Source organism: Macaca fascicularis, chromosome 16, assembly GCF_037993035.2.
Source record: "Macaca fascicularis isolate 582-1 chromosome 16, T2T-MFA8v1.1".
Lineage (NCBI taxonomy): Eukaryota > Metazoa > Chordata > Mammalia > Primates > Cercopithecidae > Macaca > Macaca fascicularis.
In genome coordinates, this window is record NC_088390.1 from 20,681,386 (window position 1) to 20,691,350 (window position 9,965).

Below are 9,965 nucleotides of genomic sequence, written 5' to 3' on the forward strand. Positions count from 1 at the left end.
TTTTGTTTTGATACATTCCAGTCACCTCTTAAAGGGACCGCGCCGGCCGCGTTCCGCTCGCAGCCCCAAACAAAACAACACGGGACGCCGCCGGGCGCCGGGCTGCTTTTCCGTCCTGCGTTTGTCCCACGGGCAACTTTGGTACCCCTGCAAGGACCCTTCTTAAAAAGACGTAATAACCTGTATGGACATTCTAATCGTCCCCAAGGCAGCCACCATTTATTAAGCACTTGCTGTGTGCACGACCTGTGTATAGCAAAGCCCTGGAGCACAGGAAGCGCTCAGTAAACACTGCGCTGAAATTTATCACCAGAAACCTGAGAAATAGGTATGCTTGACTACATTTTACAGTTGAGCAAATAGAAGCCTAAGGCAATGAAAGACATGCATGAATTCTCACGCAGTTAGTGCCCTAGGGCTACTGGTGCTAGGAGCACGTACCCACCCGTGTGCGCAGCCTGGGTGGCTACTGGCTCCTGGGAAGGAATTGTCCTGTGAAGCCTTGTTTGGGATAGAAGTGAAATGCCACCTCTCCCAAGGGAGGCGGAAATGCGGGAAGAGGCCTTGGGGATCCTTGGATCCACTCCACAGATGGGGAGGCTGAATCCCAGAAAGGGGCAGGGACTTGATTGAAGGCACACAGGACTCTTGGGGCTCAGACTTCTTTGAAAGGCGACTTAATTAGGCTCTTCAAGGCTCAACCTTAGATCCCAACCCTCCCCTCTCGTTCACCTGAAGGGGCACTCCTGTTGCCCATAGCTGTGCAGTGAATCACACAGGTTACTTTTAATATTTTGTTAATTACGGTGTAAGCTTCATGTTCATACCCGCGTGACCACCATCCAAATCAAAATACAGAACATTGCTGGTTCCCTAGGGCCCTCTTCCCAGCAATGCCCTACCCTTTGATTTAACCACTATCCCTGACTTCTAGCATTGTTGACTAATTAGGTTTCTCTAGACCATCATGTAAACAGAATCATACAATATGTACTATTTTATTTATTTATTTATTTATTTATTTTAAGACAGTCTCGCTCTGTTGCCCAGGCTGGAGTGCAGTGGCTTGATCTCGGCTCACTGCAGGGTCTGCCTCCTGGGTTCAAGTGATTCTCCTGCCTCAGCCTCCTGAGGAGCTGGGACTACAGGCCTACACCACCACGCTCGGCTAATTTTGGTATTTTTAGTAGAGACAGGGTTTCACCATGTTGGCCAGGCTAGTTTCAAACTTCCAACCTCAGGTGATCCATTCCGCCTTGGCCTCCCAAACTACTGGAATTACAGGCATGAGCCACCGCACCCAGCCCAATGTGTACTTTTGATGTCCAGTTTCTTTTGCTCAATATTTTATCTGTGAAATTCATCCCTGTTGTTGCATCTTTTTCACCACTGAGTAATTATTCCGTTGTGTTAACAAAAAAAAGCCAAACTGTAAAATATTTGAAGAGCTTAATCTGAGCCAAATATGAGTGACTATGATCCTGGACACAGCCTCAAGAGGTCCTGAGAACATGTGTCGGAGGTGGTTGGGTTATAGCTTGGTTTTATACATTTTAGGGAGACAGAAGTTACAGGCAAAGACCTAACACCTGTAAGGTGTACATTGGTTCAGCCATCCAGAAGGTGGTGAGGGCTTACAATTCATAGGTATATTCAAATATTTTCTTTTTCTTTTTTTGAAACAGGGTCTCACTCTGTCACCCTGGTTGGAGTGCAGTGGCGCCATCTTGGCTCACTGCTACCTCTGCCTACCTGGCTCAAGCCATTACTTTGTCAGATATATTTACTGAGAAAATCCTCTGATCCTCCCACCTCAGCCTCCCAAGTAGCTGGGACCACTGGTGTGGGCCACCACACCCGGCTAATTTTTTTGTATTTCTTGTAGAGATGGAGTTTCAACATGTTGCCCAGGCAAAGGCGATCTGTCTGCCTCGACCTCCCAAAGTGCTGGGATTATAGGCACGAGCCACCCGCCCCTCCCCCCTGCCCCCCATTCGAAGATTTTCTGATTGGCATTTGGTTCAAAGAGTTAAGCTTTTCCTAAAGACTTGATGTCAGAAAGAGTTAAGATAAGGGGGGTGTGTGGAAAGCCAAGCTCCTTACTATGTAGATGAAGCCTCTAATAGCAGACTTCAGAAAGAATAGATGGTAAATGTCTCTTTTAGGACTTTAAAAGGTGTCAGACTCTTAGTCAAATCTCTCCTTAATCAGGAAAAGACCCAGAAAGGCAGGGAAATTCTCCACACATGCAAATTTTCCCCACAAGAGATGGTATTGCAGGGCCATTCCAAAATATGTCAAAGAATATGTTTTTGGGTAAAATTATTTCATTTCTTTCGGACCCTGTTATCTGTCACGTGATGCTATACCAGAGTCAGGTTGGAATTTGGTATCTTAGTGCTACAAAGAGTCTGTTTTGGGTCAGGCACGGTGGCTCACACCTGTAATCCCAGCACTTTGGGAGGCTGAGGCGGGCAGATCACAAGGTCAGGAGCTCAAGACCATCCTGGCTAACACGGTGAAACCCTGTCTCTACTAAAAATACAGAAAAAGAATTAGCCAGGCGTCATGGTGGGCGCCTGTAGTCCCAGCTACTCCGGAGGCTGAGGCAGGAGAACAGTGTGAACCTGGGAGGCGGAGCTTTCAGTGAGCCGAGATTGTGCCACTGCACTCCAGCCTGGGTGACAGAGCAAGACTCCATCTCAAAAAAGAAAAAGGAAAAGAATGAGTCTGTTTTGTCAGTCTATATATATTTTATGGTTTTTTTTTTTTTTTTTTTTTTTTGAGACGGAGTTTCGCTCTTGTTGCCTAGGCTGGAGTGCAGTGGCACGATCTTGGCTCACCACAACCTCTGCCTCCCGGGTTCAAGCGATTCTCCTGCCTCAGCCTCTGGAGTAACTGGGATTACAGTCATGCATCACCACGCTGGGCTAATTTTTTTTGTATTTTTAGTAGAGACGGGGTTTCTGCATGTTGGTCAGGCTGGTCTCGAACTCCCAACCTCGGGTGATCCGCCCGCCTCAGCATCCCAAAGTGCTGGGATTACAGGTGTGAGCCACCGTGCCCGGCCATGATGTATATTTTAATGTTAATTCTGGTCAGTTGTGCCTACACTCCAAAGGGAGGGGGTTATAAACGAGGCATGTGCCATTTCCCTTCCCATCACGGCCTGAACTAGCTTTTCAAGTGTCTTTGGAATCCCCCTGGGGAAGAGGGGAGACCCATTCAGTCAGTTGGGGAGCTTAGAATTTTGTTTTTGGTTTGTAGTGTGGATATACCACAATTTATCCATTCATCTGTTGATGGGCATTTGGGTTGTTTTGCTTTTGGACTATTATGAATAAATCTGCTATGGACATTCTTAAAAATGTCTTTTAGGGTCTGCATTGCAGCATTCCTCTTGTGTAGCTACCAGAAATGGATTGCTGGACTTTTTTATAAGAGAAAATCTGTCTCTGTAACCCAGGCGGGAGTGCAATGGCATGATCACTGCTCATGCAACTTCGATCTCCTGTGCTCAAGTGATCCACCTCAGCTTCCTGAGTAGCTGGGACTGCAGGTGTGTGCTCCCATGCTGGGCTAATTTTCAGTTTCATAGAGATGAGGGCCTCTCTGTGTTGCTCTGGCTGGTATCAGACTCCTGGACTCAAGTGATATCCTCCTGTGTTGGCCTCTCGAAAAGTGCTGGGTTTACAGTCATGAGCCACCATACCCGGCCTTTGCTGGATCTTATAGTAGGTATATATTCAGTTTTGTGAGAAATTGCCAGAGCTTTTTCCAAAGTGGGTGTACCATTTTACACTCCTGCCGCCAATTTTGTGAGTTTCATTCATTGTCCAGTCTTTTCCAAGTTAGCCATTCTGCATGTGAAGTGGCATCACACTGTAGCTCTCTTTTGCGGCGGCCTGTTGAATGGAGATATTGAGCCTCTTTTGATATGCTCCTTGGCCATTTGGATATCCTGTTGTGAACACTTTGGCCAATTGTGCCACAATTTTTGTGGCACAAAATTAATTTTTAAATTTGCAAATTCATTAGAGTGATTTTTGTTGTTCAGTTACCATTCCTTTATCAGATATATTTACTGAGACTATCCTCTGCTAGCGTATTTTTATTGTTATTTTAACCAGTGTGTCTTGTATTGGGGAGTTTGTAAACAAAACAAGGCTAGAGAGTGAGTCTACATGCAAGGAGACAGAAAGTGGTTCTGGGGTCAGATAAGTCCTTGACCTCAGATGGGTCATAGTGGCTGGCACTCCTGAGCAAGCAAGATGTAACTTCGTGAGCGTCTCAGGTGTCTTCTCCATCTCCAGAGCACGTAAGTGGTTTGGGGAGGCCAGAACGTGTTCCTGAAATTTCTTGAACAGGCCATACTCGTTCCCAACTCTGGGCCAGTGCACATGCTGTTGTCCAGACATCACCTCCTCTGGGAAGCCCTCATCTCTGCAGTCACATTTATTTAGTGTCTGTCCCCCAGTTATTCTAGATCCAGGGCAGATTCCTCTCTGATCAGTCTCTGGCAGAGCCCAGCACACACCTGGCCCAGTTAAAAGCCAGGGTCTTCCTTGTCTCTGGCTCCCTTCCTTCTCCCCTGCTTTTGAATATCCTTAGCTTACTAGCATCTTTTCACCTTGCAGAAATTCCTTCTGGAACAAGGCTAAACAAAAGAACCAAGTGAGCATTTACCATCTGATCCAGTCAGTGGATGTGCTCTGCCTCCCTATCCTGGGGAAACCGGGCTATGTGGAGACCAGGTTATAGACGTAGGATATCATTTATTCAGTCAGTCATCAGTTCATTTAGCAAATATTGGACGCTTACTGCATGTCAGGTACTATTATAAGGAGACCCAACAGCGAACAATACAAAAAACTCCCTGCCCTGGCCCAGTGCGATGGCTCACGTGTGTAATCCCAGCACTTTGGGAGACCGAGGCGGGCGGATCACGAGGTCAGGAGATCGAGACCATCCTGGCTAACACGGTGCAACCCCATCTCTACTAAAAATAAAAGAATTAGCTGGGCGCAGTGGCAGGTGCCTGTAGTCCCAGCTACTTGGGAGGCTGAGGCAGGAGAATGGTGTGAACCCGGGAGGCAGAGCTTGCAGCGAGCCGAGATTACGCCACTGCACTCCAGCCTGGGTGACAGAGCGAGACTCTGTCTCAAAAAAACAAAACAAAACAAAACAACAACAAAAAAACCAAAACTCCCTGCTCTTTAGGAGCTGATGCTCTAGTTGGGAGAGAGACAATAAGCAAAGAGGAAACTAATGATCTGGCCCTTCACATGGCCCAGAGGGAGATTCAGCAGGGGGCGGGGGTGTGCTCCTGGAGGAGGTCATGGTTTCAGATTGGGTGGTCAGGACAGACGTCAGCTGACGTGAAGTCTTTTTTGAAAGGCTTGAAGGAGGGGTCGGGGTGGTGGCTCACACCTGTAATCCCAGCATTTTGGGAGGCCCAGGTGGGCGGATCACCTGAGGTCAGGAGTTCGAGATCAGCCTGACCAACATGGAGAAACCCTGTCTCTACTAAAAATAGCAACATTAGCTGGGTATGGTGGCGCATACCTGTAATCCCAGCTACTCGGAAGGCTGAGGCAGGAGAATCGCTTGAACCTGGGAGGTGGAGGCTGCAGTAAGCCAAGATTGTGCCACTGCACTCCAACCTGGGTGACAGAGTGAGACTTGATGTCAAAAAAGAAAGGCTTGAAGGAAGTGAGGGAGTGAATCAGGTGGCATAGGGGGAAGGGCAGAAAGAGTGGCTGTGCAGAGGCCCTGGGGTGCATTCCCAGAACACAGGGAAGCCAGCATGGGTAGGGCAGAGACCCTGGGGGACAGGGGATGAGATGAGAGGTCCTGCAGGCAGATTGAGGGGCCTTTGGCTTGGACTCTGACCTGGGAGGGTTTGGGGCATGATCTTGTCAGAGGTGTTTGAACCAGAGTGATTCCATCTTGAATAGGGGCTGGGTAAAATAAGGCTGAGACTTGCTAGGCTGCATTCTTAGTAAATTAGGCATTTTAAGTCACAGGATGAGATAGGAGGTCGGCACAAGATACAGTTCATAAAGACCTTGCTGATAGAACAGGTTGCAGTAGGCCAGGTGCAGTGGCTCACGCCTGTAATCCCAGCACTTTAGGAGGCTGAGGCAGGCAGATCACAAGGTCAGGAGATCAAGACCATCCTGGCTAACACGGTGAAACCCTGTCTCTACTAAAAATGCAAAAAAAATTAGCCAGGCGTGGTGGCAGGCACCTGTAGTCCCAGCTACTTGGGAGGCTGAGGCAGGAGAATGGTGTGAACCCGGGAGGCGGAGCTTACAGTGAGCCAAGATCACGCCACTGCACGCCAGCCTGGGCGACAGAACAAGACTCCGTCTCAAAAAAAAAAAAAAAAGAAAAAAAGAAAGAAAAAAAAAAACAGATTGCAGTAAAGAAGCCAGCCAAAACCCACCAAAACCACGATGGCGATGAGAGTGACCTCTGGACGTCCTCATTGCTCATTATGCACTCATTAGAATATATTAGCATGCGAAAAGACACTCCCACCAGGGCCATGACAGTTTACAGATGCAATGGCAACTTCTGGAAGTTACCCTATGTGGTCTAAAAAGGGGTTTAACTCTAGGAATTGCTCACCCCTTTCCTGAAAAACTCATGGATAATCCACCTCTTGTTTAATATAAAATCAAAAAATAACTATAGCTATCCTTAGTCCAGCAGGCCAAGCTACTGCTGTACCTGTGGAATAGCCCTTCTTTTATTCCTTTACTTTCTTTTTTTTTCCTTGAGACAGAGTCTCACTCTGTCACCCAGCCTGGAGTGCAGTGGATGATCTCGGCTCACTGCAATTTTTGCCTCCCAGGTTCAAGCGATTCTCCTGCCTCAGCCTCCTGAGTAGCTGGGATTACAGGCACGTGCCACCAAGCCCAGCTAATTTTTGTATTTTTTTATGTCTCTTTTCAGTAGATTGCATGAAGGAGTTACACTAGTCCGAGTTAAAAAGGGATCAGACCCCAAATGGTTACATTATATAAGCTGTGAGGTTTTTAAACTTGTGACAAGGGACAGAAGGGAAATTTTACTCATTGCAAAGAAATCCTCACTTAAGCTTCACTGAGCCACAAGCACTTAAAACCTATGAACCTTCGGCTGATCGTCCTCAGCCAGTCCAGTCTCTATGAGGAACTGGCATATGTTCTTGTGTTGGTCGCCCTATAGCTGAAGTACTTCTCCATATTCTGAATGCTCAATTACAGTACCATTGCAGGCACACTTCTCTTTTATTTTTTATTTTTGAGAAGAATCTACCTCTGTCGCCCAGGCTGGAGTGCAGCGGCATAATCTCGGCTTACTGCAACCTCCGCTTCCCGGGTTCAAGCGATTCCCCTGCCTCAGCCTCCCAAGTAGCTGGGATTACAGGCGCCCAGCTAATTTTTTGTATTTTTAGCAGAGATAGGGTTTCAGCATATTGGCCAGGCTGGTCTCAAACTCCTGACCTTGTGATCTGCCCGCCTCAGCCTCCCAAAGTGCTGGGATAACAGGCGTGAGCCACCGCACCCGGTCTCTCTGTTGAATTCTTATACGGATATAATCCTCAGTACCAGCAAGAAACAGGTCATCAGCCTTACTTGCATCAACAAAGGGGTCTGAAAAGAAAGGTTAAGCTGCGCCGGGTGCGGTGGCTCACGCCTGTAATCTCAGCACTTTGGGAGGCCGAGGCCGGCGGATTGCCAGACCTCAGGAATTTGCAAGGCTCAGATGCCACTGCCACTGCCATCCCCCCTAAGATGTTTTGTGCATGCAGAAAATAACACTGAAATCATCAGGGCTTGGGCCAGGCCAAATGTGTCCTTTGCTGGCTCTCCTGGGGCAGGTCAGTCTGGGACAGCCGGCTTCCCCAGGCTTGGGGAATGCCTGGGCCTTCCGCCCTGCCTGGGAAGCTGATCACATCTAATTTTTGTATTCTTAGTAGATACAGGGTTTCACCATGTTGGCTAGGCTGGTCTCAAACTCTTGACCTTGTGATCTGCCTGCCTCGGCCTTCCAAAGTGCTGGGATTACAGGCGTGAGCCACCGCACCCGGCCTATTCCGTTACTTTCTTAATAAACTTGCTTTCACTTTACTCTATGGACTTGCCCTGAATTCTTTCTTGGGTGAGATCCAAGAGCCCTCTCTTTTGGACCCATTTCCGGTAGCAATCTTAGTGTTTTTTTTTCCCCCCCCAATTTTAGAAAACTTCAAAGATATATGTAAATATATATAATAGTAAAATGAAGCTCATGTACCTGTATTGTGGCTGAGGAGTTTGGTTTTCTTTTCATTAAAAAAAATTAAATGTACTGTTTATAGCCGGGCATGGTAACTTATGCCTATAATCCCAGCACTTTGGGAGGCTGAGATGGGCCAATCACCTGAGGCCAGGAATTCAAGACCGGCCTGGCCAACATGGCAAAACCCTGTCTCTACTAAAATTACAAAAATTAGCTGGGTGTGGTGGCGTGCACCTGTGGTCCCAGCTAATTGGGAGGGTGAGGTAGGAGAATTGCCTGAACCCAGGAGGTGAAGGCTACAGGGAGCTGAGATGGTACCACTGCACTGCAGCCTGGGTGACAGAGTGAGACTGAGAAAGAAAGAAAAGAAAGAAGGAAAGAAAGAAAGAAAAAGAAAGAAAGAAAGAAGGAGAGCAAGCGAGAGAGAGAGAAAGGAGGGAGGGAGGGAGGGTGGGAAGGAAGGAAGGAGAGAAGAAAGATTTAATGTACTGTTTATATACAGTAAAAATGATTTCTTTCAGCATGCTCTGCAAGTTTTGACAAACATATGTAATCATTTAAGCATGACCACTACCAACTTATAAAACAGTTTACCGTCCCAGCCCTTTGGGAGCCTGATGTAGGAAGATTGCTTGAGCCCAGGAGTTTGAGAGCAGCCTGGGCAACCTAGTGAGACCCTGTCTCTATGAAAATAAAAAAATTAGCCAAGTGTAATGGCACATGCCTATAGCCCCAGCAACTTGGGAGGCTGAGGTGGGAGGATTGCTTGAGCTCAGGAGGTCGAGGCTACAGTGAGCAGTGATTGCACCACCTAACTCCAGCCTAGGTGACAGAGTGAGACCTTGTCTCAAAAAAGAAAAAAGAATGACGAGTTAATGGGTGCAGCAAACCAACATGGCACATGTATACCTATGTAACAAACCAGCACGTTGTGCACATGTGCCCTGGAACTTAAAGTATAATAAACAATAATAATAATAATTTAAAAAAAAAAAAAGAATGGCCACCTGGGTGCTACACGGCTCAGCAGTCTGTCCCTTCACAGCTGTGTGGGATTCCAGGGAATGATGAACTGGCCTTGGTTTTGAAGACCGCTCTGCCCTTGGTGTGGGGGATGAACCCTGGAGGGGAAGGGGAAGAGCAGGGGACCGCTGTCCTCTCCCTACACATAATGACAGCAGTGGCAGAGCCTGTGGCCCTGAGCGCTTCCCTCTCATGGCAGTGTTGTGCAAAAGGTACTGTGCTCAGTTCAGCCTCGCTTTGCAGAGAGGGGAGGTAACTTCCTTGGGTTACATGCTGGCAAGTGGCAAAGTCAGATTCAAACCCAGCCGCTCTGTGTTCTGTCTCCAGGAGTGCGCAGTCTCTTCGGGGCTCCCCAGGGGCTCCCTGGACATTTGTGGATTTTCTGATCTCCACTGTGGGGCCAGGGAACCGACTCCAGGGAGGCAGCTTCAGAATCCTAACAGCCAACAGCAGCCTGAGGACCTCCGCATGTGCAGGCAGCTCCTGGGCTTGGCCCAGATCCTACTGCCCGCTTGCAGAAGAGGGAGGAGCACCAACAAAAGTTTAGTGACAGATAGGTCTGGGATGAGACGCTGAATCTGTCTTCAGAGCCTCTATCTAGCTCTACTCCCCATCTGTGAACCAGAGGTAAGAAGTGTGAATTACTTCATCCAGTATCAAAGTGTCTTGGTGTT